Below are 25,607 nucleotides of genomic sequence, written 5' to 3' on the forward strand. Positions count from 1 at the left end.
AAAATCGTTTTGGAAATGAGTTTACTCACAGGGTACTTTCTTTGTATACATTCGACAATACGGGCCAAGCCCGGGATTTACGGGAAATCGCGGGTTTTCGTTTGCCGGCGATTAAACCACTTTCATTAAGCGTCTCATCAAAAATAAAAACATTTCTAAAAACTACAAGTCTCATGCGTTTTAGTGGTGAAAAAATAATTTAAAAAATCGTTCGGGAAATGAGTTTACTCCCTGGGTACTTTCTTTGTATACTTTTGACTATACGGGCCGAGTCCTGGGTTTACGGGAAATGGCGGGTTTTCGTTTGCCGGCGATTAAACCACTTTCATTAGGCGTCTCATCAAAAATGAAAAAAAATCGTTCGGGAAATGAGTTTACTCCCTGGGTACTTTCTTTGTAAACTTTTGACTATACGGGACAAGCCCGGGATTTACGGGAAATCGCGGGTTTTCGTTTGCCGGCGATTAAACCTCTTTCATTAAGCGTCTCATTAAAAATGAAAACATTTTTGAAAACTACAAGTCTCATTCGTTCTAGTGGTGCAGAAATAATTTGAAAAATCGTTCGGGAAATGAGTTTACTCACAGGGTACTTTCTTTGTATACATTCGACTATACGGACCAAGCCCAGGATTTAAGGGAAATTACGGGTTTTCGTTTGCCGGCGATTAAACCACTTTCATTAGGCGTCTCATCAAAATTGAAAAAAAATCGTTCGGGAAATGAGTTTACTCCCTGGGTACTTTCTTTGTATACTTTTGACTATACGGGCCGAGTCCGGGATTTACCGGAAGTCGCGGGTTTTCGTTTGAGGGCGATTAAACTTCTTTTATTCAGCGTCTCATCAAAAATGAAAACATTTTTAAAAACTACAAGTCTCATGGGCTTTAGTGGTGAATAATAATATAAAAATGCGTTCGGGAAATGAGTTTACTCACAGGGTACTTTCTTTGTATACATACGACTATACGGGCCAAGCCAGGATTTAAGGGAAATCGCGGGTTTTTGTTTGCCGGCATTCTTTGCATACATTTGACTATACTGGCCGAGTCCGGGGTTTACGGGAAATGGCGGGTTTTTGTTTGCCGGCGATGAAACTTCTTTTATTCAGCGTCTCATGAAAAATGAAAACATTTTTGAAAACTACAAGTCTCACGCGTTTTAGTGGTGAAAAGATAATTTAAAAAATCGTTTTGGAAATGAGTTTACTCACAGGGCACTTTCTTTGTATACATTCGACTATACGGGCCAAGCCCGTGATTTACGGGAAATCGCGGGTTTTCATTTGCCGGCGATTAAACCCCTTTCATTAAGCGTGTCATCAAAAATGAAAACATTTTTGAAAACTACAAGTCTCATGCGTTTTAGTGGTGAAAAGATAATTTAAAAAATCGTTTTGGAAATGAGTTTACTCAAAGGGTACTTTCTTTGTATACTTTTGACTATACGGGCCGAGTCCGGGATTTACGGGAAATCGCGGGTTTTCGTTTGCCGGCGATTAAACTTCTTTTATCCAGCGTCTCATCAAAAATGAAAACATTTTTAAAAACTACAAGTCTCATGCGTTTTAGTGCTGAAATAATAATTTAAAAAATCGTTTGGGAAATGAGTTTACTCACAGGGTATTTTCTTTGTATACATTCGACTATACGGGCCAAGCCCGGGATTTACGGGAAATCGCGGGTTTTTGTTTGCCGGCGATTAAACTTCTTTTATCCAGCGTCTCATCAAAAATGAAAACATTTTTGAAAACTACAAGTCTCATGCGTTTTAGTGGTGAAAAAATAATTTAAAAATCGTTTGGGAAATGAGTTTACTCCCTGGGTACTTTCTTTGTATACTTTTGACTATACGGGCCGAGTCCTGGGTTTACGGGAAATGGCGGGTTTTCGTTTGCCGGCGATTAAACTCCTTTTATTCAGCGTCTCATCAAAAATGAAAACATTTTTAAAAACTACAAGTCTCATGGGCTTTAGTGGTGAAATAATAATTTAAAAAATCGTTCGGGAAATGAGTTTACTCCCTGGGTACTTTCTTTGTATACTTTTGACTATACGGGACAAGCCTGGGATTTACGGGAAATCGCGGGTTTTCGTTTGCCGGCGATTAAACCTCTTTCATTAAGCGTCTCATTAGAAATTAAAACATTTTTGAAAACTTCAAGTCTCATTCGTTCTAGTGGTGCAGAAATAATTTGAAAAATCGTTCGGGAAATGAGTTTACTCACAGGGTACTTTCTTTGTATACATTCGACTATACGGCCCAAGCCCAGGATTTAAGGGAAATCGCGGGTTTTCGTTTGCCGGCCTTCTTTGTATACATATGACTATACTGGCCGAGTCCGGGGTTTACGGAAATGGCGGGTTTTTGTTTGCCGGCGATTAAACTTCTTTTATTCAGCGTCTCATCAAAAATGAAAACATTTTTGAAAACTACAAGTCTCACGCGTTTTAGTGGTGAAAAGATAATTTAAAAAATCGTTTTTGAAATGAGTTTACTCACAGGGCACTTTCTTTGTATACATTCGACTATACGGGCCAAGCCCGGGATTTACGGGAAATCGCAGGTTTGCGTTTGCCGGCGATTAAACTTCTTTTATTCAGCGTCTCATCAAAAATGAAAGCATTTTTGAAAACTACAAGTCTCATGCGTTTTAGTGCTGAAATAATAATTTAAAAAATCGTTGGAGAAATGAGTTTACTCACAGGGTACTTTCTTTGTATACATTCGACTATACGGGCCAAGCCCGGGATTTACGGGAAATCGCGGGTTTTCGTTTGCCGGCGATTAAACCACTTTCATTAGGCGTCTCATCAAAACTGAAAACACTTCTGAAAACTACAAGTCTCATGCGTTTTAGTGGTGAAAAAATAATTTAAAAATCGTTTGGGAAATGAGTTTACTCCCTGGGTACTTTCTTTGTATACTTTTGACTATACGGGCCGAGTCCTGGGTTTACGGGAAATGGCGGGTTTTCGTTTGCCGGCGATTAAACTCCTTTTATTCAGCGTCTCATCAAAAATGAAAACATTTTTAAAAACTACAAGTCTCATGGGCTTTAGTGTTGAAATAATAATTTAAAAAATCGTTCGGGAAATGAGTTTACTCCCTGGGTACTTTCTTTGTATACTTTTGACTATACGGGACAAGCCTGGGATTTACGGGAAATCGCGGGTTTTCGTTTGCCGGCGATTAAACCTCTTTCATTAAGCGTCTCATTAGAAATTAAAACATTTTTGAAAACTTCAAGTCTCATTCGTTCTAGTGGTGCAGAAATAATTTGAAAAATCGTTCGGGAAATGAGTTTACTCACAGGGTACTTTCTTTGTATACATTCGACTATACGGCCCAAGCCCAGGATTTAAGGGAAATCGCGGGTTTTCGTTTGCCGGCCTTCTTTGTATACATATGACTATACTGGCCGAGTCCGGGGTTTACGGAAATGGCGGGTTTTTGTTTGCCGGCGATTAAACTTCTTTTATTCAGCGTCTCATCAAAAATGAAAACATTTTTGAAAACTACAAGTCTCACGCGTTTTAGTGGTGAAAAGATAATTTAAAAAATCGTTTTTGAAATGAGTTTACTCACAGGGCACTTTCTTTGTATACATTCGACTATACGGGCCAAGCCCGGGATTTACGGGAAATCGCAGGTTTGCGTTTGCCGGCGATTAAACTTCTTTTATTCAGCGTCTCATCAAAAATGAAAGCATTTTTGAAAACTACAAGTCTCATGCGTTTTAGTGCTGAAATAATAATTTAAAAAATCGTTGGAGAAATGAGTTTACTCACAGGGTACTTTCTTTGTATACATTCGACTATACGGGCCAAGCCCGGGATTTACGGGAAATCGCGGGTTTTCGTTTGCCGGCGATTAAACCACTTTCATTAGGCGTCTCATCAAAACTGAAAACACTTCTGAAAACTACAAGTCTCATGCGTTTTAGTGGTGAAAAAATAATTTAAAAAATCGTTGGGGAAATGAGTTTACTCCCTGGGTACTTTCTTTGTATACTTTTGACTATACGGGCCGAGTCCGGGATTTACGGGAAATCGCGGGTTTTCGTTTGCCGGCGATTAAACTTCTTTTATCCAGCGTCTCATCAAAAATGAAAACATTTTTGAAAACTACAAGTCTCATGCGTTTTAGTGGTGAAAAAATAATTTAAAAAATCGTTTGGGAAATGAGTTTACTCCCTGAGTACTTTCTTTGTATACTTTTGACTATACGGGCCGAGTCCTGGGTTAACGGGAAATGGCGGGTTTTCGTTTGCCGGCGATTAAACTCCTTTTATTCAGCGTCTCATCAAAAATGAAAACATTTTTGAAAACTACAAGTCTCATGGGCTTTAGTGGTGAAATAATAATTTAAAAAATCGTTCGGGAAATGAGTTTACTCCCTGGGTACTTTCTTTGTATACTTTTGACTATACGGGACAAGCCCGGGATTTACGGGAAATCGCGGGTTTTCGTTTGCCGGCGATTAAACCTCTTTCATTAAGCGTCTCATTAGAAATTAAAACATTTTTGAAAACTACAAGTCTCATTCGTTCTAGTGGTGCAGAAATAATTTGAAAAATCGTTCGGGAAATGAGTTTACTCACAGGGTACTTTCTTTGTATACATTCGACTATACGGCCCAAGCGCAGGATTTAAGAGAAATCGCGGGTTTTCGTTTGCCGGCCTTCTTTGTATACATATGACTATACTGGCCGAGTCCGGGGTTTACGGGAAATGGCGGGTTTTTGTTTGCCGGCGATTAAACTTCTTTTATTCAGCGTCTCATCAAAAATGAAAACATTTTTGAAAACTACAAGTCTCACGCGTTTTAGTGGTGAAAAGATAATTTAAAAAATCGTTTTGGAAATGAGTTTACTCACAGGGCACTTTCTTTGTATACATTCGACTATACGGACCAAGCCCGTAATTTACGGGAAATCGCGGGTTTTCATTTGCCGGCGATTAAAACCCTTTCATTAAGCGTCTCATCAAAAATGAAAACATTTTTGAAAACTACAAGTCTCATGCGTTTTAGTGGAGAAAAAATAATTTAAAAAATCGTTCGGGAAATGAGTTTACTCCCTGGGTACTTTCTTTGTATACATTCGACTATACGGGACAAGCCCGGGATTTACGGGAAATCGCGGGTTTTCGTTTGCCGGCGATTAAACCTCTTTCATTAAGCGTCTCATTAAAAATGAAAACAATTTTTGAAAACTATAAGTCTCATTCGTTCTAGTGGTGCAGAAATAATTTAAAAAATCGTTCGGGAAATGAGTTTACTAAAAGGGTACTTTCTTTGTATACTTTTGACTATACGGGCCGAGTCCGGGATTTACGGGAAATCGCGGGTTTTCGTTTGCCGGCGATTAAACTTCTTTTATCCAGCGTCTCATCAAAAATGAAAACATTTTTGACAACTACAAGTCTCATGCGTTTTAGTGGTGAAAAGATAATTTAAAAAATCGTTTTGGAAATGAGTTTACTCCCTGGGTACTTTCTTTGTATACTTTTGACTATACGGGACAAGCCTGGGATTTACGGGAAATCGCGGGTTTTCGTTTGCCGGCGATTAAACCTCTTTCATTAAGCGTCTCATTAGAAATTAAAACATTTTTGAAAACTTCAAGTCTCATTCGTTCTAGTGGTGCAGAAATAATTTGAAAAATCGTTCGGGAAATGAGTTTACTCACAGGGTACTTTCTTTGTATACATTCGACTATACGGCCCAAGCCCAGGATTTAAGGGAAATCGCGGGTTTTCGTTTGCCGGCCTTCTTTGTATACATATGACTATACTGGCCGAGTCCGGGGTTTACGGAAATGGCGGGTTTTTGTTTGCCGGCGATTAAACTTCTTTTATTCAGCGTCTCATCAAAAATGAAAACATTTTTGAAAACTACAAGTCTTATGCGTTTTAGTGGTGAAAAGATAATTTAAAAAATCGTTTTTGAAATGAGTTTACTCACAGGGCACTTTCTTTGTATACATTCGACTATACGGGCCAAGCCCGGGATTTACGGGAAATCGCAGGTTTGCGTTTGCCGGCGATTAAACTTCTTTTATTCAGCGTCTCATCAAAAATGAAAGCATTTTTGAAAACTACAAGTCTCATGCGTTTTAGTGGTGAAAAGATAATTTAAAAAATCGTTTTGGAAATGAGTTTACTCCCTGGGTACTTTCTTTGTATACTTTTGACTATACGGGACAAGCCTGGGATTTACGGGAAATCGCGGGTTTTCGTTTGCCGGCGATTAAACCTCTTTCATTAAGCGTCTCATTAGAAATTAAAACATTTTTGAAAACTTCAAGTCTCATTCGTTCTAGTGGTGCAGAAATAATTTGAAAAATCGTTCGGGAAATGAGTTTACTCACAGGGTACTTTCTTTGTATACATTCGACTATACGGCCCAAGCCCAGGATTTAAGGGAAATCGCGGGTTTTCGTTTGCCGGCCTTCTTTGTATACATATGACTATACTGGCCGAGTCCGGGGTTTACGGAAATGGCGGGTTTTTGTTTGCCGGCGATTAAACTTCTTTTATTCAGCGTCTCATCAAAAATGAAAACATTTTTGAAAACTACAAGTCTTATGCGTTTTAGTGGTGAAAAGATAATTTAAAAAATCGTTTTTGAAATGAGTTTACTCACAGGGCACTTTCTTTGTATACATTCGACTATACGGGCCAAGCCCGGGATTTACGGGAAATCGCAGGTTTGCGTTTGCCGGCGATTAAACTTCTTTTATTCAGCGTCTCATCAAAAATGAAAGCATTTTTGAAAACTACAAGTCTCATGCGTTTTAGTGCTGAAATAATAATTTAAAAAATCGTTGGAGAAATGAGTTTACTCACAGGGTACTTTCTTTGTATACATTCGACTATACGGGCCAAGCCCGGGATTTACGGGAAATCGCGGGTTTTCGTTTGCCGGCGATTAAACCACTTTCATTAGGCGTCTCATCAAAACTGAAAACACTTCTGAAAACTACAAGTCTCATGCGTTTTAGTGGTGAAAAAATAATTTAAAAAATCGTTGGGGAAATGAGTTTACTCCCTGGGTACTTTCTTTGTATACTTTTGACTATACGGGCCGAGTCCGGGATTTACGGGAAATCGCGGGTTTTCGTTTGCCGGCGATTAAACTTCTTTTATCCAGCGTCTCATCAAAAATGAAAACATTTTTGAAAACTACAAGTCTCATGCGTTTTAGTGGTGAAAAAATAATTTAAAAAATCGTTTGGGAAATGAGTTTACTCCCTGAGTACTTTCTTTGTATACTTTTGACTATACGGGCCGAGTCCTGGGTTAACGGGAAATGGCGGGTTTTCGTTTGCCGGCGATTAAACTCCTTTTATTCAGCGTCTCATCAAAAATGAAAACATTTTTGAAAACTACAAGTCTCATGGGCTTTAGTGGTGAAATAATAATTTAAAAAATCGTTCGGGAAATGAGTTTACTCCCTGGGTACTTTCTTTGTATACTTTTGACTATACGGGACAAGCCCGGGATTTACGGGAAATCGCGGGTTTTCGTTTGCCGGCGATTAAACCTCTTTCATTAAGCGTCTCATTAGAAATTAAAACATTTTTGAAAACTACAAGTCTCATTCGTTCTAGTGGTGCAGAATTAATTTGAAAAATCGTTCGGGAAATGAGTTTACTCACAGGGTACTTTCTTTGTATACATTCGACTATACGGCCCAAGCGCAGGATTTAAGAGAAATCGCGGGTTTTCGTTTGCCGGCCTTCTTTGTATACATATGACTATACTGGCCGAGTCCGGGGTTTACGGGAAATGGCGGGTTTTTGTTTGCCGGCGATTAAACTTCTTTTATTCAGCGTCTCATCAAAAATGAAAACATTTTTGAAAACTACAAGTCTCACGCGTTTTAGTGGTGAAAAGATAATTTAAAAAATCGTTTTGGAAATGAGTTTACTCACAGGGCACTTTCTTTGTATACATTCGACTATACGGACCAAGCCCGTAATTTACGGGAAATCGCGGGTTTTCATTTGCCGGCGATTAAAACCCTTTCATTAAGCGTCTCATCAAAAATGAAAACATTTTTGAAAACTACAAGTCTCATGCGTTTTAGTGGAGAAAAAATAATTTAAAAAATCGTTCGGGAAATGAGTTTACTCCCTGGGTACTTTCTTTGTATACATTCGACTATACGGGACAAGCCCGGGATTTACGGGAAATCGCGGGTTTTCGTTTGCCGGCGATTAAACCTCTTTCATTAAGCGTCTCATTAAAAATGAAAACAATTTTTGAAAACTATAAGTCTCATTCGTTCTAGTGGTGCAGAAATAATTTAAAAAATCGTTCGGGAAATGAGTTTACTAAAAGGGTACTTTCTTTGTATACTTTTGACTATACGGGCCGAGTCCGGGATTTACGGGAAATCGCGGGTTTTCGTTTGCCGGCGATTAAACTTCTTTTATCCAGCGTCTCATCAAAAATGAAAACATTTTTGACAACTACAAGTCTCATGCGTTTTAGTGGTGAAAAGATAATTTAAAAAATCGTTTTGGAAATGAGTTTACTCACAGGACACTTTCTTTGTATACATTCGACTATACGGGCCAAGCCCGTGATTTACGGGAAATCGCGGGTTTTCATTTGCCGGCGATTAAACCCCTTTCATTAAGCGTATCATCAAAAATGAAAACATTTTTGAAAACTACAAGTCTCATGCGTTTTAGTGGAGAAAAAATAATTTAAAAAATCGTTCGGGAAATGAGTTTACTCCGAGGGTACTTTCTTTGTGTACATTCGACTATACGGGACAAGCCCGGGATTTACGGGAAATCGCGGGTTTTCGTTTGCCGGCGATTAAACCTCTTTCATTAAGCGTCTCATTAAAAATGAAAACATTTTTGAAAACTATAAGTCTCATTCGTTCTAGTGGTGCAGAAATAATTTAAAAAATCGTTCGGGAAATGAGTTTACTCAAAGAGTACTTTCTTTGTATACTTTTGACTATACGGGCAGAGTCCGGGATTTACGGGAAATCGCGGGTTTTCGTTTGCCGGCGATTAAACTTCTTTTATCCAGCGTCTCATCAAAAATAAAAACATTTTTGAAAACTACAAGTCTCATGCGTTTTAGTGGTAAAAAGATAATTTAAAAAATCGTTTTGGAAATGAGTTTACTCACAGGGTACTTTCTTTGTATACATTCGACTATACGGGACAAGCCCGGGATTTACGGGAAATCGCGGGTTTTCGTTTGCCTGCGATTAAACCTCTTCCATTAGGCGTCTCATCAAAAATGAAAAAAAATCGTTCGGGAAATGAGTTTACTCCCTGGGTACTTTCTTTGTATACTTTTGACTATGCGGGACAAGCCCGGGATTTACGGGAAATCGCGGGTTTTCGTTTGCTGGCGATTAAACCTCTTTCATTAAGCGTCTCATTAAAAATGAAAACATTTTTGAAAACTACAAGTCTCATTCGTTCTAGTGGTGCAGAAACAATTTGAAAAATCGTTCGGGAAATGAGTTTACTCACAGGGTACTTTCTTTGTATACATTCGACTATACGGACCAAGCCCAGGATTTAAGGGAAATTGCGGGTTTTCGTTTGCCGGCGATTAAACCACTTTCATTAGGCGTCTCATCAAAAATGAAAAAAAATCGTTCGGGAAATGAGTTTACTCCCTGGGTACTTTCTTTGTATACTTTTGACTATACGGGCCGAGTCCGGGATTTACCGGAAGTCGCGGGTTTTCGTTTGAGGGCGATTAAACTTCTTTTATTCAGCGTCTCATCAAAAATGAAAACATTTTTAAAAACTACAAGTCTCATGGGCTTTAGTGGTGAAAAATAATATAAAAAATCGTTCGGGAAATGAGTTTACTCACAGGGTACTTTCTTTGTATACATTCGACTATACGGGCCAAGCCAGGATTTAAGGGAAATCGCGGGTTTTTGTTTGCCGGCATTCTTTGCATACATTTGACTATACTGGCCGAGTCCGGGGTTTACGGGAAATGGCGGGTTTTTGTTTGCCGGCGATTAAACTTCTTTTATTCAGCGTCTCATCAAAAATGAAAACATTTTTGAAAACTACAAGTCTCATGCGTTTTAGTGGAGAAAAAATAATTTAAAAATCGTTCGGGAAATGAGTTTACTCCCTGGACACTTTCTTTGTATACATTCGACTATACGGGACAAGCCCGGGATTTACGGGAAATCGCGGGTTTTCGATTGCCGGCGATTAAACCTCTTTCATTAAGCGTCTCATTAAAAATGAAAACAATTTTTGAAAACTATAAGTCTCATTCGTTCTAGTGGTGCAGAAATAATTTAAAAAATCGTTCGGGAAATGAGTTTACTAAAAGGGTACTTTCTTTGTATACTTTTGACTATACGGGCCGAGTCCGGGATTTACGGGAAATCGCGGGTTTTCGTTTGCCGGCGATTAAACTTCTTTTATCCAGCGTCTCATCAAAAATGAAAACATTTTTGACAACTACAAGTCTCATGCGTTTTAGTGGTGAAAAGATAATTTAAAAAATCGTTTTGGAAATGAGTTTACTCACAGGACACTTTCTTTGTATACATTCGACTATACGGGCCAAGCCCGTGATTTACGGGAAATCGCGGGTTTTCATTTGCCGGCGATTAAACCCCTTTCATTAAGCGTATCATCAAAAATGAAAACATTTTTGAAAACTACAAGTCTCATGCGTTTTAGTGGAGAAAAAATAATTTAAAAAATCGTTCGGGAAATGAGTTTACTCCGAGGGTACTTTCTTTGTGTACATTCGACTATACGGGACAAGCCCGGGATTTACGGGAAATCGCGGGTTTTCGTTTGCCGGCGATTAAACCTCTTTCATTAAGCGTCTCATTAAAAATGAAAACATTTTTGAAAACTATAAGTCTCATTCGTTCTAGTGGTGCAGAAATAATTTAAAAAATCGTTCGGGAAATGAGTTTACTCAATGAGTACTTTCTTTGTATACTTTTGACTATACGGGCAGAGTCCGGGATTTACGGGAAATCGCGGGTTTTCGTTTGCCGGCGATTAAACTTCTTTTATCCAGCGTCTCATCAAAAATAAAAACATTTTTGAAAACTACAAGTCTCATGCGTTTTAGTGGTAAAAAGATAATTTAAAAAATCGTTTTGGAAATGAGTTTACTCACAGGGTACTTTCTTTGTATACATTCGACTATACGGGACAAGCCCGGGATTTACGGGAAATCGCGGGTTTTCGTTTGCCGGCGATTAAACCTCTTCCATTAGGCGTCTCATCAAAAATGAAAAAAAATCGTTCGGGAAATGAGTTTACTCCCTGGGTACTTTCTTTGTATACTTTTGACTATGCGGGACAAGCCCGGGATTTACGGGAAATCGCGGGTTTTCGTTTGCTGGCGATTAAACCTCTTTCATTAAGCGTCTCATTAAAAATGAAAACATTTTTGAAAACTACAAGTCTCATTCGTTCTAGTGGTGCAGAAACAATTTGAAAAATCGTTCGGGAAATGAGTTTACTCACAGGGTACTTTCTTTGTATACATTCGACTATACGGACCAAGCCCAGGATTTAAGGGAAATTGCGGGTTTTCGTTTGCCGGCGATTAAACCACTTTCATTAGGCGTCTCATCAAAAATGAAAAAAAATCGTTCGGGAAATGAGTTTACTCCCTGGGTACTTTCTTTGTATACTTTTGACTATACGGGCCGAGTCCGGGATTTACCGGAAGTCGCGGGTTTTCGTTTGAGGGCGATTAAACTTCTTTTATTCAGCGTCTCATCAAAAATGAAAACATTTTTAAAAACTACAAGTCTCATGGGCTTTAGTGGTGAAAAATAATATAAAAAATCGTTCGGGAAATGAGTTTACTCACAGGGTACTTTCTTTGTATACATTCGACTATACGGGCCAAGCCAGGATTTAAGGGAAATCGCGGGTTTTTGTTTGCCGGCATTCTTTGCATACATTTGACTATACTGGCCGAGTCCGGGGTTTACGGGAAATGGCGGGTTTTTGTTTGCCGGCGATTAAACTTCTTTTATTCAGCGTCTCATCAAAAATGAAAACATTTTTGAAAACTACAAGTCTCATGCGTTTTAGTGGTGAAAAGATAATTTAAAAAATCGTTTTGGAAATGAGTTTACTCACAGGACACTTTCTTTGTATACATTCGACTATACGGGCCAAGCCCGTGATTTACGGGAAATCGCGGGTTTTCATTTGCCGGCGATTAAACCCCTTTCATTAAGCGTATCATCAAAAATGAAAACATTTTTGAAAACAACAAGTCTCATGCGTTTTAGTGGAGAAAAAATAATTTAAAAATCGTTCGGGAAATGAGTTTACTCCCTGGGTACTTTCTTTGTATACATTCGACTATACGGGACAAGCCCGGGATTTACGGGAAATCGCGGGTTTTCGATTGCCGGCGATTAAACCTCTTTCATTAAGCGTCTCATTAAAAATGAAAACATTTTTGAAAACTATAAGTCTCATTCGTTCTAGTGGTGCAGAAATAATTTAAAAAATCGTTCGGGAAATGAGTTTACTCAAAGAGGACTTTCTTTGTATACTTTTGACTATACGGGCCGAGTCCGGGATTTACGGGAAATCGCGGGTTTTCGTTTGCCGGCAATTAAACTTCTTTTATCCAGCGTCTCATCAAAAATGAAAACATTTTTGAAAACTACAAGTCTCATGCGTTTTAGTGGTGAAAAGATATTTTAAAAAATCGTTTTGGAAATGAGTTTACTCACAGGACACTTTCTTTGTATACATTCGACTATACGGGTCAAGCCCGTGATTTACGGGACATCGCGGGTTTTCATTTGCCGGCGATTAAACCCCTTTCATTAAGCGTATCATCAAAAATGAAAACATTTTTGAAAACTACAAGTCTCATGCGTTTTAGTGGAGAAAAAATAATTTAAAAAATCGTTCGGGAAATGAGTTTACTCCCTGGGTACTTTCTTTGTACACATTCGACTATACGGGACAAGCCCGCGATTTACGGGAAATCGCGGGTTTTCCTTTGCCGGCGATTAAACCTCTTTCATTAAGCGTCTCATTAAAAATGAAAACATTTTTGAAAACTATAAGTCTCATTCGTTCTAGTGGTGCAGAAATAATTCAAAAAATCGTTCGGGAAATGAGTTTACTCAAAGAGTACTTTCTTTGTATACTTTTGACTATACGGGCCGAGTCCGGGATTTACGGGAAATCGCGGGTTTTCGTTTGCCGGCAATTAAACTTCTTTTATCCAGCGTCTCATCAAAAATGAAAACATTTTTGAAAACTACAAGTCTCAAGCGTTTTAGTGGTGAAAAGATAACTTAAAAAATCGTTTTGGAAATGAGTTTACTTACAGGGTACTTTCTTTGTATACATTCGACTATACGGGCCAAGCCCGGGATTTACGGGAAATCGCGGGTTTTCGTTTGCTGGCGATTAAACCACTTTCATTAAGCGTCTCATCAAAAATAAAAACATTTTTGAAAACTACAAGTCTCATGCGTTTTAGTGGTGAAAAGATAATTTAAAAAATCGTTTTGGAAATGAGTTTACTCACAGGGTACTTTCTTTGTATACATTCGACTATACGGGCCAAGCCCGGGATTTACGGGAAATCGCGGGTTTTCGTTTGCCGGCGATTAAACCACTTTCATTAAGCGTCTCATCAAAAATAAAAACATTTCTGAAAACTACAAGTCTCATGCGTTTTAGTGGAGAAAAAATAATTTAAAAAATCGTTTTGGAAATGAGTTTACTCACAGGGTACTTTCTTTGTATACATTCGACTATACGGGCCAAGCCCGGGATTTACGGGAAATCGCGGGTTTTCGTTTGCCGGCGATTAAACCACTTTCATTAAGCGTCTCATCAAAAATAAAAACATTTCTGAAAACTACAAGTCTCATGCGTTTTAGTGGTGAAAAAATAATTTAAAAAATCGTTCGGGAAATGAGTTTACTCCCTGGGTACTTTCTTTGTATACTTTTGACTATACGGGCCCAGTCCTGGGTTTACGGGAAATGGCGGGTTTTCGTTTGCCGGCGATTAAACCACTTTCATTAGGCGTCTCATCAAAAATGAAAAAAAATCGTTCGGGAAATGAGTTTACTCACAGGGTACTTTCTTTGTATACATTCGACTATACGGGCCAAGCCAGGATTTAAGGGAAATCGCGGGTTTTTGTTTGCCGGCATTCTTTGCATACATTTGACTATACTGGCCGAGTCCGGGGTTTACGGGAAATGGCGGGTTTTTGTTTGCCGGCGATTAAACTTCTTTTATTCAGCGTCTCATGAAAAATGAAAACATTTTTGTAAACTACAAGTCTCACGCGTTTTAGTGGTGAAAAGATAATTTAAAAAATCGTTTTGGAAATGAGTTTACTCACAGGGCACTTTCTTTGTATACATTCGACTATACGGGCCAAGCCCGTGATTTACGGGAAATCGCGGGTTTTCATTTGCCGGCGATTAAACCCCTTTCATTAAGCGTGTCATCAAAAATGAAAACATTTTTGAAATCTACAAGTCTCATGCGTTTTAGTGGTGAAAAGATAATTTAAAAAATCGTTTTGGAAATGAGTTTACTCAAAGGGTACTTTCTTTGTATACTTTTGACTATACGGGCCGAGTCCGGGATTTACGGGAAATCGCGGGTTTCTCGTTTGCCGGCGATTAAACTTCTTTTATCCAGCGTCTCATCAAAAATGAAAACATTTTTGAAAACTACAAGTCTCATGCGTTTTAGTGGTGAAAAGATAATTTAAAAAATCGTTTTGGAAATGAGTTTACTCACAGGACACTTTCTTTGTATACATTCGACTATACGGGCCAAGCCCGTGATTTACGGGAAATGGCGGGTTTTCATTTGCCGGCGATTAAACCCCTTTCATTAAGCGTATCATCAAAAATGAAAACATTTTTGAAAACTACAAGTCTCATGCGTTTTAGTGGAGAAAAAATAATTTAAAAAATCGTTCGGGAAATGAGTTTACTCCCTGGGTACTTTCTTTGTATACATTCGACTATACGGGACAAGCCCGGGATTTACGGGAAATCGCGGGTTTTCGTTTGCCGGCGATTAAACCTCTTTCATTAAGCGTCTCATTAAAAATGAAAACATTTTTGAAAACTATAAGTCTCATTCGTTCTAGTGGTGCAGAAATAATTTAAAAAATCGTTCGGGAAATGAGTTTACTCAAAGAGTACTTTCTTTGTATACATTCGACTATACGGGACAAGCCCGGGATTTACGGGAAATCGCGGGTTTTCGTTTGCCGGCAATTAAACTTCTTTTATCCAGCGTCTCATCAAAAATGAAAACATTTTTGAAAACTACAAGTCTCATGCGTTTTAGTGGTGAAAAGATAATTTAAAAAATCGTTTTGGAAATGAGTTTACTCACAGGACACTTTCTTTGTATACATTCGACTATACGGGCCAAGCCCGTGATTTACGGGAAATCGCGGGTTTTCATTTGCCGGCGATTAAACCCCTTTCATTAAGCGTATCATCAAAAATGAAAACATTTTTGAAAACTACAAGTCTCATGCGTTTTAGTGGAGAAAAAATAATTTAAAAAATCGTTCGGGAAATGAGTGTACTCCCTGGGTACTTTCTTTGTATACATTCGACTATACGGGACAAGCCCGGGATTTACGGGAAATCGCGGGTTTTAGTTTGCCGGCGATTAAACCTCTTTCATTAAGCGTCTCATTAAAAATGAAAACATTTTTGAAAACTATAAGTCTCATTCGTTCTAGTGGTGCAGAAATAATTTAAAAAATCGTTCGGGAAATGAGTTTACTCAAAGAGTACTTTCTTTGTATACTTTTGACTATACGGGCCGAGTCCGGGATTTACGGGAAATCGCGGGTTTTCGTTTGCCGGCAATTAAACTTCTTTTATCCAGCGTCTCATCAAAAATGAAAACATTTTTGAAAACTACAAGTCTCATGCGTTTTAGTGGTGAAAAGATAATTTAAAAAATCGTTTTGGAAATGAGTTTACTCACAGGGTACTTTCTTTGTATACATTCGACTATACGGGCCAAGCCCGGGATTTACGGGAAATCGCGGGTTTTCGTTTGCCGGCGATTAAGAAACTTTCATTAAGCGTCTCATCAAAAATAAAAACATTTCTGAAAACTACAAGTCTCATGCGTTTTAGTGGTGAAAAGATAATTTAAAAAATCGTTCGGGAAGTGAGTTTACTCCCTGGGTACTTTCTTTGTATGCTTTTGACTATACGGGCCGAGTCCTGGGTTCACGGGAAATGGCGGGTTTTCGTTTGCCGGCGATTAAACTCCTTTTATTCAGCGTCTCATCAAAAATGAAAACATTTTTGAAAACTACAAGTCTCATGCGTTTTAGTGGTGAAAAGATAATTTAAAAGATCGTTCGGGAAATGAGTTTACTACCTGGGTACTTTCTTTGTATACTTTTGACTATACGGGCCGAGTCCTGGGTTTACGGGAAATGGCGGGTTTTCGTTTGCCGGCGATTAAACTCCTTTTATTCAGCGTCTCATCAAAAATGAAAACATTTTTAAAAACTACAAGTCTCATGGGCTTCAGTGGTGAAATAATAATTTAAAAAATCGTTCGGGAAATGAGTTTACTCCCTGGGTACTTTCTTTGTATACTTTTGACTATACGGGACAAGCCCGGGATTTACGGGAAATCGCGGGTTTTCGTTTGCCGGCGATTAAACCTCTTTCATTAGGCGTCTCATTAAAAATGAAAACATTTTTGAAAACTACAAGTCTCATTCGTTCTAGTGGTGCAGAAATAATTTAAAAAATCGTTCGGGAAATGAGTTTACTCAAAGGGTACTTTCTTTGTATACTTTTGATTATACGGGCCGAGTCGGGGATTTACAGGAAATCGCGGGTTTTCGTTTGCCGGCGATTAAACTTCTTTTATCCAGCGTCTCATCAAAAATGAAAACATTTTTGAAAACTACAAGTCTCATGCGTTTTAGTGGTGAAAAGATAATTTAAAAAATCGTTTTGGAAATGAGTTTACTCACAGGGTACTTTCTTTGTATACATTCGACTATAAGGGCCAAGCCCGGGATTTACGGGAAATCGCGGGTTTTCGTTTGGCGGCGATTAAACCACTTTCATTAAGCGTCTCATCAAAAATAAAAACATTTCTGAAAACTACAAGTCTCATGCGTTTTAGTGGTGAAAAAATAATTTAAAAAATCGTTCGGGAAATGAGTTTACTCCCTGGGTACTTTCTTTGTATACTTTTGACTACACGGGCCGAGTCCGGGATTTACGGGAAATCGCGGGTTTTAGTTTGCCGGCGATTAAACTTCTTTTATCCAGCGTCTCATCAAAAATGAAAACATTTTTAAAAACCAAAAGTCTCATGCGTTTTAGTGGTGAAAAAATAATATAAAAAATCGTTCGGGAAATGAGTTTACTCCCTGGGTACTTTCTTTGTATACTTTTGACTATACGGGCCGAGTCCTGGGTTTACGGGAAATGGCGGGTTTCGTTTGCCGGCGATTAAACTCCTTTTATTCAGCGTCTCATCAAAAATGAAAACATTTTTAAAAACTACAAGTCTCATGGGCTTTAGTGGTGAAATAATAATTTAAAAAATCGTTTTGGAAATGGGTTTACTCACAGGGTACTTTCTTTGTATACATTCGACTATACGGGCCAAGCCCGGGATTTACGGGAAATCGCGGGTTTTCGTTTGCCGGCGATTAAACCACTTTCATTAAGCGTCTCATCAAAAATAAAAACATTTCTGAAAACTACAAGTCTCATGCGTTTTAGTGGAGAAAAAATAATTTAAAAAATCGTTCGGGAAATGAGTTTACTCAAAGAGTACTTTCTTTGTATACTTTTGACTATACGGGCCGAGTCCGGGATTTACGGGAAATCGCGGGTTTTCGTTTGCCGGCAATTAAACTTCTTTTATCCAGCGTCTCATCAAAAATGAAAACATTTTTGAAAACTACAAGTCTCATGCGTTTTAGTGGTGAAAAGATAATTTAAAAAATCGTTTTGGAAATGAGTTTACTTACAGGGTACTTTCTTTGTATACATTCGACTATACGGGCCAAGCCCGGGATTTACGGGAAATCGCGGGTTTTTGTTTGCTGGCGATTAAACCACTTTCATTAAGCGTCTCATCAAAAATAAAAACATTTTTGAAAACTACAAGTCTCATGCGTTTTAGTGGTGAAAAGATAATTTAAAAAATCGTTTTGGAAATAAGTTTACTCACAGGGTACTTTCTTTGTATACATTCGACTATACGGGCCAAGCCCGGGATTTACGGGAAATCGCGGGTTTTCGTTTGCCGGCGATTAAACAACTTTCATTAAGCGTCTCATCAAAAATAAAAACATTTCTGAAAACTACAAGTCTCATGCGTTTTAGTGGTGAAAAAATAATTTAAAAAATCGTTCGGGAAATGAGTTTACTCCCTGGGTACTTTCTTTGTATACTTTTGACTATACGGGCCGAGTCCTGGGTTTACGGGAAATGGCGGGTTTTCGTTTGCCGGCGATTAAACCACTTTCATTAGGCGTCTCATCAAAAATGAAAAAAAATCGTTCGGGAAATGAGTTTACTCACAGGGTACTTTCTTTGTATACATTCGACTATACGGGCCAAGCCAGGATTTAAGGGAAATCGCGGGTTTTTGTTTGCCGGCATTCTTTGCATACATTTGACTATACTGGCCGAGTCCGGGGTTTACGGGAAATGGCGGGTTTTTGTTTGCCGGCGATTAAACTTCTTTTATTCAGCGTCTCATGAAAAATGAAAACATTTTTGAAAACTACAAGTCTCACGCGTTTTAGTGTTGAAAAGATAATTTAAAAAATCGCTTTGGAAATGAGTTTACTCACAGGGCACTTTCTTTGTATACATTCGACTATACGGCCAAGCCCGTGATTTACGGGAAATCGCGGGTTTTCATTTGCCGGCGATTAAACCCCTTTCATTAAGCGTGTCATCAAAAATGAAAACATTTTTGAAATCTACAAGTCTCATGCGTTTTAGTGGTGAAAAGATAATATAAAAAATCGTTTTGGAAATGAGTTTACTCAAAGGGTACTTTCTTTGTATACTTTTGACTATACGGGCCGAGTCCAGGATTTACGGGAAATCGCGGGTTTTCGTTTGCCGGCGATTAAACTTCTTTTATCCAGCGTCTCATCAAAAATGAAAACATTTTTGAGAACTACAAGTCTCATGCGTTTTAGTGGTGAAAAGATAATTTAAAAAATCGTTTTGGAAATGAGTTTACTCACAGGACACTTTCTTTGTATACATTCGACTATACGGGCCAAGCCCGTGATTTACGGGAAATCGCGGGTTTTCATTTGCCGGCGATTAAACCCCTTTCATTAAGCGTATCATCAAAAATGAAAACATTTTTGGAAACTACAAGTCTCATGCGTTTTAGTGGAGAAAAAATAATTTAAAAAATCGTTCGGGAAATGAGTTTACTCCCTGGGTACTTTCTTTGTATACATTCGACTATACGGGACAAGCCCGGGATTTACGGGAAATCGCGGGTTTTCGTTTGCCGCCGATTAAACCTCTTTCATTAAGCGTCTCATTAAAAATGAAAACATTTTTGAAAACTATAAGTCTCATTCGTTCTAGTGGTGCAGAAATAATTTAAAAAATCGTTCGGGAAATGAGTTTACTCAAAGGGTACTTTCTTTGTATACTTTTGACTATACGGGCCGAGTCCAGGATTTACGGGAAATCGCGGGTTTTCGTTTGCCGGCGATTAAACTTCTTTTATCCAGCGTCTCATCAAAAATGAAGACATTTTTGAGAACTACAAGTCTCATGCGTTTTAGTGGTGAAAAGATAATTTAAAAAATCGTTTTGGAAATGAGTTTACTCACAGGACACTTTCTTTGTATACATTCGACTATACGGGCCAAGCCCGTGATTTACGGGAAATCGCGGGTTTTCATTTGCCGGCGATTAAACCCCTTTCATTAAGCGTATCATCAAAAATGAAAACATTTTTGAAAACTACAAGTCTCATTCGTTCTAGTGGTGCAGAAATAATTTAAAAAATCGTTCGGGAAATGAGTTTACTCAAAGGGTACTTTCTTTGTATACTTTTGATTATACGGGCCGAGTCGGGGATTTACAGGAAATCGCGGGTTTTCGTTTGCCGGCGATTAAACTTCTTTTATCCAGCGTCTCATCAAAAATGAAAACATTTTTGAAAACTACAAGTCTCATGCGTTTTAGTGGTGAAAAGATAATTTAAAAAATCGTTTTGGAAATGAGTTTACTCACAGGGTACTTTCTTTGTATACATTCGACTATAAGGGCCAAGCCCGGGATTTACGGGAAATCGCGGGTTTTCGTTTGGCGGCGATTAAACCACTTTCATTAAGCGTCTCATCAAAAATAAAAACATTTCTGAAAACTATAAGTCTCATTCGTTCTAGTGGTGCAGAAATAATTTAAAAAATCGTTCGGGAAATGAGTTTACTCAAAGGGTACTTTCTTTGTATACTTTTGACTATACGGGCCGAGTCCAGGATTTACGGGAAATCGCGGGTTTTCGTTTGCCGGCGATTAAACTTCTTTTATCCAGCGTCTCATCAAAAATGAAGACATTTTTGAGAACTACAAGTCTCATGCGTTTTAGTGGTGAAAAGATAATTTAAAAAATCGTTTTGGAAATGAGTTTACTCACAGGACACTTTCTTTGTATACATTCGACTATACGGGCCAAGCCCGTGATTTACGGGAAATCGCGGGTTTTCATTTGCCGGCGATTAAACCCCTTTCATTAAGCGTATCATCAAAAATGAAAACATTTTTGAAAACTACAAGTCTCATTCGTTCTAGTGGTGCAGAAATAATTTAAAAAATCGTTCGGGAAATGAGTTTACTCAAAGGGTACTTTCTTTGTATACTTTTGATTATACGGGCCGAGTCGGGGATTTACAGGAAATCGCGGGTTTTCGTTTGCCGGCGATTAAACTTCTTTTATCCAGCGTCTCATCAAAAATGAAAACATTTTTGAAAACTACAAGTCTCATGCGTTTTAGTGGTGAAAAGATAATTTAAAAAATCGTTTTGGAAATGAGTTTACTCACAGGGTACTTTCTTTGTATACATTCGACTATAAGGGCCAAGCCCGGGATTTACGGGAAATCGCGGGTTTTCGTTTGGCGGCGATTAAACCACTTTCATTAAGCGTCTCATCAAAAATAAAAACATTTCTGAAAACTACAAGTCTCATGCGTTTTAGTGGTGAAAAAATAATTTAAAAAATCCTTCGGGAAATGAGTTTACTCCCTGGGTACTTTCTTTGTATACTTTTGACTACACGGGCCGCGTCCGGGATTTACGGGAAATCGCGGGTTTTAGTTTGCCGGCGATTAAACTTCTTTTATCCAGCGTCTCATCAAAAATGAAAACATTTTTAAAAACCAAAAGTCTCATGCGTTTTAGTGGTGAAAAAATAATATAAAAAATCGTTCGGGAAATGAGTTTACTCCCTGGGTACTTTCTTTGTATACTTTTGACTATACGGGCCGAGTCCTGGGTTTACGGGAAATGGCGGGTTTCGTTTGCCGGCGATTAAACTCCTTTTATTCAGCGTCTCATCAAAAATGAAAACATTTTTAAAAACTACAAGTCTCATGGGCTTTAGTGGTGAAATAATAATTTAAAAAATCGTTTTGGAAATGGGTTTACTCACAGGGTACTTTCTTTGTATACATTCGACTATACGGGCGAAGCCCGGGATTTACGGGAAATCGCGGGTTTTCGTTTGCCGGCGATTAAACCACTTTCATTAAGCGTCTCATCAAAAATAAAAACATTTCTGAAAACTACAAGTCTCATGCGTTTTAGTGGTGAAAAAATAATTTAAAAAATCGTTCGGGAAATGAGTTTACTCAAAGAGTACTTTCTTTGTATACTTTTGACTATACGGGCCGAGTCCGGGATTTACGGGAAATCGCGGGTTTTCGTTTGCCGGCAATTAAACTTCTTTTATCCAGCGTCTCATCAAAAATGAAAACATTTTTGAAAACTACAAGTCTCATGCGTTTTAGTGGTGAAAAGATAATTTAAAAAATCGTTTTGGAAATGAGTTTACTTACAGGGTACTTTCTTTGTATACATTCGACTATACGGGCCAAGCCCGGGATTTACGGGAAATCGCGGGTTTTTGTTTGCTGGCGATTAAACCACTTTCATTAAGCGTCTCATCAAAAATGAAAACATTTTTGAAAACTACAAGTCTCATGCGTTTTAGTGGTGAAAAGATAATTTAAAAAATCGTTTTGGAAATAAGTTTACTCACAGGGTACTTTCTTTGTATACATTCGACTATACGGGCCAAGCCCGGGATTTACGGGAAATCGCGGGTTTTCGTTTGCCGGCGATTAAACCACTTTCATTAAGCGTCTCATCAAAAATAAAAACATTTCTGAAAACTACAAGTCTCATGCGTTTTAGTGGTGAAAAAATAATTTAAAAAATCGTTCGGGAAATGAGTTTACTCCCTGGGTACTTTCTTTGTATACTTTTGACTATACGGGCCGAGTCCTGGGTTTACGGGAAATGGCGGGTTTTCGTTTGCCGGCGATTAAACCACTTTCATTAGGCGTCTCATCAAAAATGAAAAAAAATCGTTCGGGAAATGAGTTTACTCACAGGGTACTTTCTTTGTATACATTCGACTATACGGGCCAAGCCAGGATTTAAGGGAAATCGCGGGCTTTTGTTTGCCGGCATTCTTTGCATACATTTGACTATACTGGCCGAGTCCGGGGTTTACGGGAAATGGCGGGTTTTTGTTTGCCGGCGATTAAACTTCTTTTATTCAGCGTCTCATGAAAAATGAAAACATTTTTGAAAACTACAAGTCTCACGCGTTTTAGTGTTGAAAAGATAATTTAAAAAATCGCTTTGGAAATGAGTTTACTCACAGGGCACTTTCTTTGTATACATTCGACTATACGGGCCAAGCCCGTGATTTACGGGAAATCGCGGGTTTTCATTTGCCGGCGATTAAACCCCTTTCATTAAGCGTGTCATCAAAAATGAAAACATTTTTGAAATCTACAAGTCTCATGCGTTTTAGTGGTGAAAAGATAATTTAAAAAATCGTTTTGGAAATGAGTTTACTCAAAGGGTACTTTCTTTGTATACTTTTGACTATACGGGCCGAGTCCAGGATTTACGGGAAATCGCGGGTTTTCGTTTGCCGGCGATTAAACTTCTTTTATCCAGCGTCTCATCAAAAATGAAAACATTTTTGAGAACTACAAGTCTCATGCGTTTTAGTGGTGAAAAGATAATTTAAAAAATCGTTTTGGAAATGAGTTTACTCACAGGACACTTTCTTTGTATACATTCGACTATACGGGCCAAGCCCGTGATTTACGGGAAATCGCGGGTTTTCATTTGCCGGCGATTTAACCCCTTTCATTAAGCGTATCATCAAAAATGAAAACATTTTTGAAAACTACAAGTCTCATGCGTTTTAGTGGAGAAAAAATAATTTAAAAAATCGTTCGGGAAATGAGTTTACTCCCTGGGTACTTTCTTTGTATACATTCGACTATACGGGACAAGCCCGGGATTTACGGGAAATCGCGGGTTTTCGTTTGCCGCCGATTAAACCTCTTTCATTAAGCGTCTCATTAAAAATGAAAACATTTTTGAAAACTATAAGTCTCATTCGTTCTAGTGGTGCAGAAATAATTTAAAAAATCGTTCGGGAAATGAGTTTACTCAAAGGGTACTTTCTTTGTATACTTTTGACTATACGGGCCGAGTCCAGGATTTACGGGAAATCGCGGGTTTTCGTTTGCCGGCGATTAAACTTCTTTTATTCAGCGTCTCATCAAAAATGAAGACATTTTTGAGAACTACAAGTCTCATGCGTTTTAGTGGTGAAAAGATAATTTAAAAAATCGTTTTGGAAATGAGTTTACTCACAGGACACTTTCTTTGTATACATTCGACTATACGGGCCAAGCCCGTGATTTACGGGAAATCGCGGGTTTTCATTTGCCGGCGATTAAACCCCTTTCATTAAGCGTATCATCAAAAATGAAAACATTTTTGAAAACTACAAGTCTCATGCGTTTTAGTGGAGAAAAAATAATTTAAAAAATCGTTCGGGAAATGAGTTTACTCCCTGGGTACTTTCTTTGTATACATTCGACTATACGGGACAAGCCCGGGATTTACGGGAAATCGCGGGTTTTCGTTTGCCGGCGATTAAACCTCTTTCATTAAGCGTCTCATTAAAAATGAAAACATTTTTGAAAACTATAAGTCTCATTCGTTCTAGTGGTGCAGAAATAATTTAAAAAATCGTTCGGGAAATGAGTTTACTCAAAGAGTACTTTCTTTGTATACATTCGACTATACGGGACAAGCCCGGGATTTACGGGAAATCGCGGGTTTTCGTTTGCCGGCAATTAAACTTCTTTTATCCAGCGTCTCATCAAAAATGAAAACATTTTTGAAAACTACAAGTCTCATGCATTTTAGTGGAGAAAAAATAATTTAAAAAATCGTTCGGGAAATGAGTTTACTCCCTGGGTACTTTCTTTGTATACATTCGACTATACGGGACAAGCCCGGGATTTACGGGAAATCGCGGGTTTTCGTTTGCCGGCGATTAAACCTCTTTCATTAAGCGTCTCATTAAAAATGAAAACATTTTTGAAAACTATAAGTCTCATTCGTTCTAGTGGTGCAGAAATAATTTAAAAAATCGTTCGGGAAATGAGTTTACTCAAAGAGTACTTTCTTTGTATACTTTTGACTATACGGGCCGAGTCCGGGATTTACGGGAAATCGCGGGTTTTCGTTTGCCGGCAATTAAACTTCTTTTATCCAGCGTCTCATCAAAAATGAAAACATTTTTGAAAACTACAAGTCTCATGCGTTTTAGTGGTGAAAAGATAATTTAAAAAATCGTTTTGGAAATGAGTTTACTCACAGGGTACTTTCTTTGTATACATTCGACTATACGGGCCAAGCCCGGGATTTACGGGAAATCGCGGGTTTTCGTTTGCCGGCGATTAAACCACTTTCATTAAGCGTCTCATCAAAAATAAAAACATTTCTGAAAACTACAAGTCTCATGCGTTTTAGTGGTGAAAAGATAATTTAAAAAATCGTTCGGGAAGTGAGTTTACTCCCTGGGTACTTTCTTTGTATGCTTTTGACTATACGGGCCGAGTCCTGGGTTCACGGGAAATGGCGGGTTTTCGTTTGCCGGCGATTAAACTCCTTTTATTCAGCGTCTCATCAAAAATGAAAACATTTTTGAAAACTACAAGTCTCATGCGTTTTAGTGGTGAAAAGATAATTTAAAAGATCGTTCGGGAAATGAGTTTACTACCTGGGTACTTTCTTTGTATACTTTTGACTATACGGGCCGAGTCCTGGGTTTACGGGAAATGGCGGGTTTTCGTTTGCCGGCGATTAAACTCCTTTTATTCAGCGTCTCATCAAAAATGAAAACATTTTTAAAAACTACAAGTCTCATGGGCTTCAGTGGTGAAATAATAATTTAAAAAATCGTTCGGGAAATGAGTTTACTCCCTGGGTACTTTCTTTGTATACTTT

The sequence above is a fragment of the Hydractinia symbiolongicarpus genome, chromosome 13 (assembly GCF_029227915.1).
Source record: "Hydractinia symbiolongicarpus strain clone_291-10 chromosome 13, HSymV2.1, whole genome shotgun sequence".
Classification (NCBI taxonomy): domain Eukaryota; kingdom Metazoa; phylum Cnidaria; class Hydrozoa; order Anthoathecata; family Hydractiniidae; genus Hydractinia; species Hydractinia symbiolongicarpus.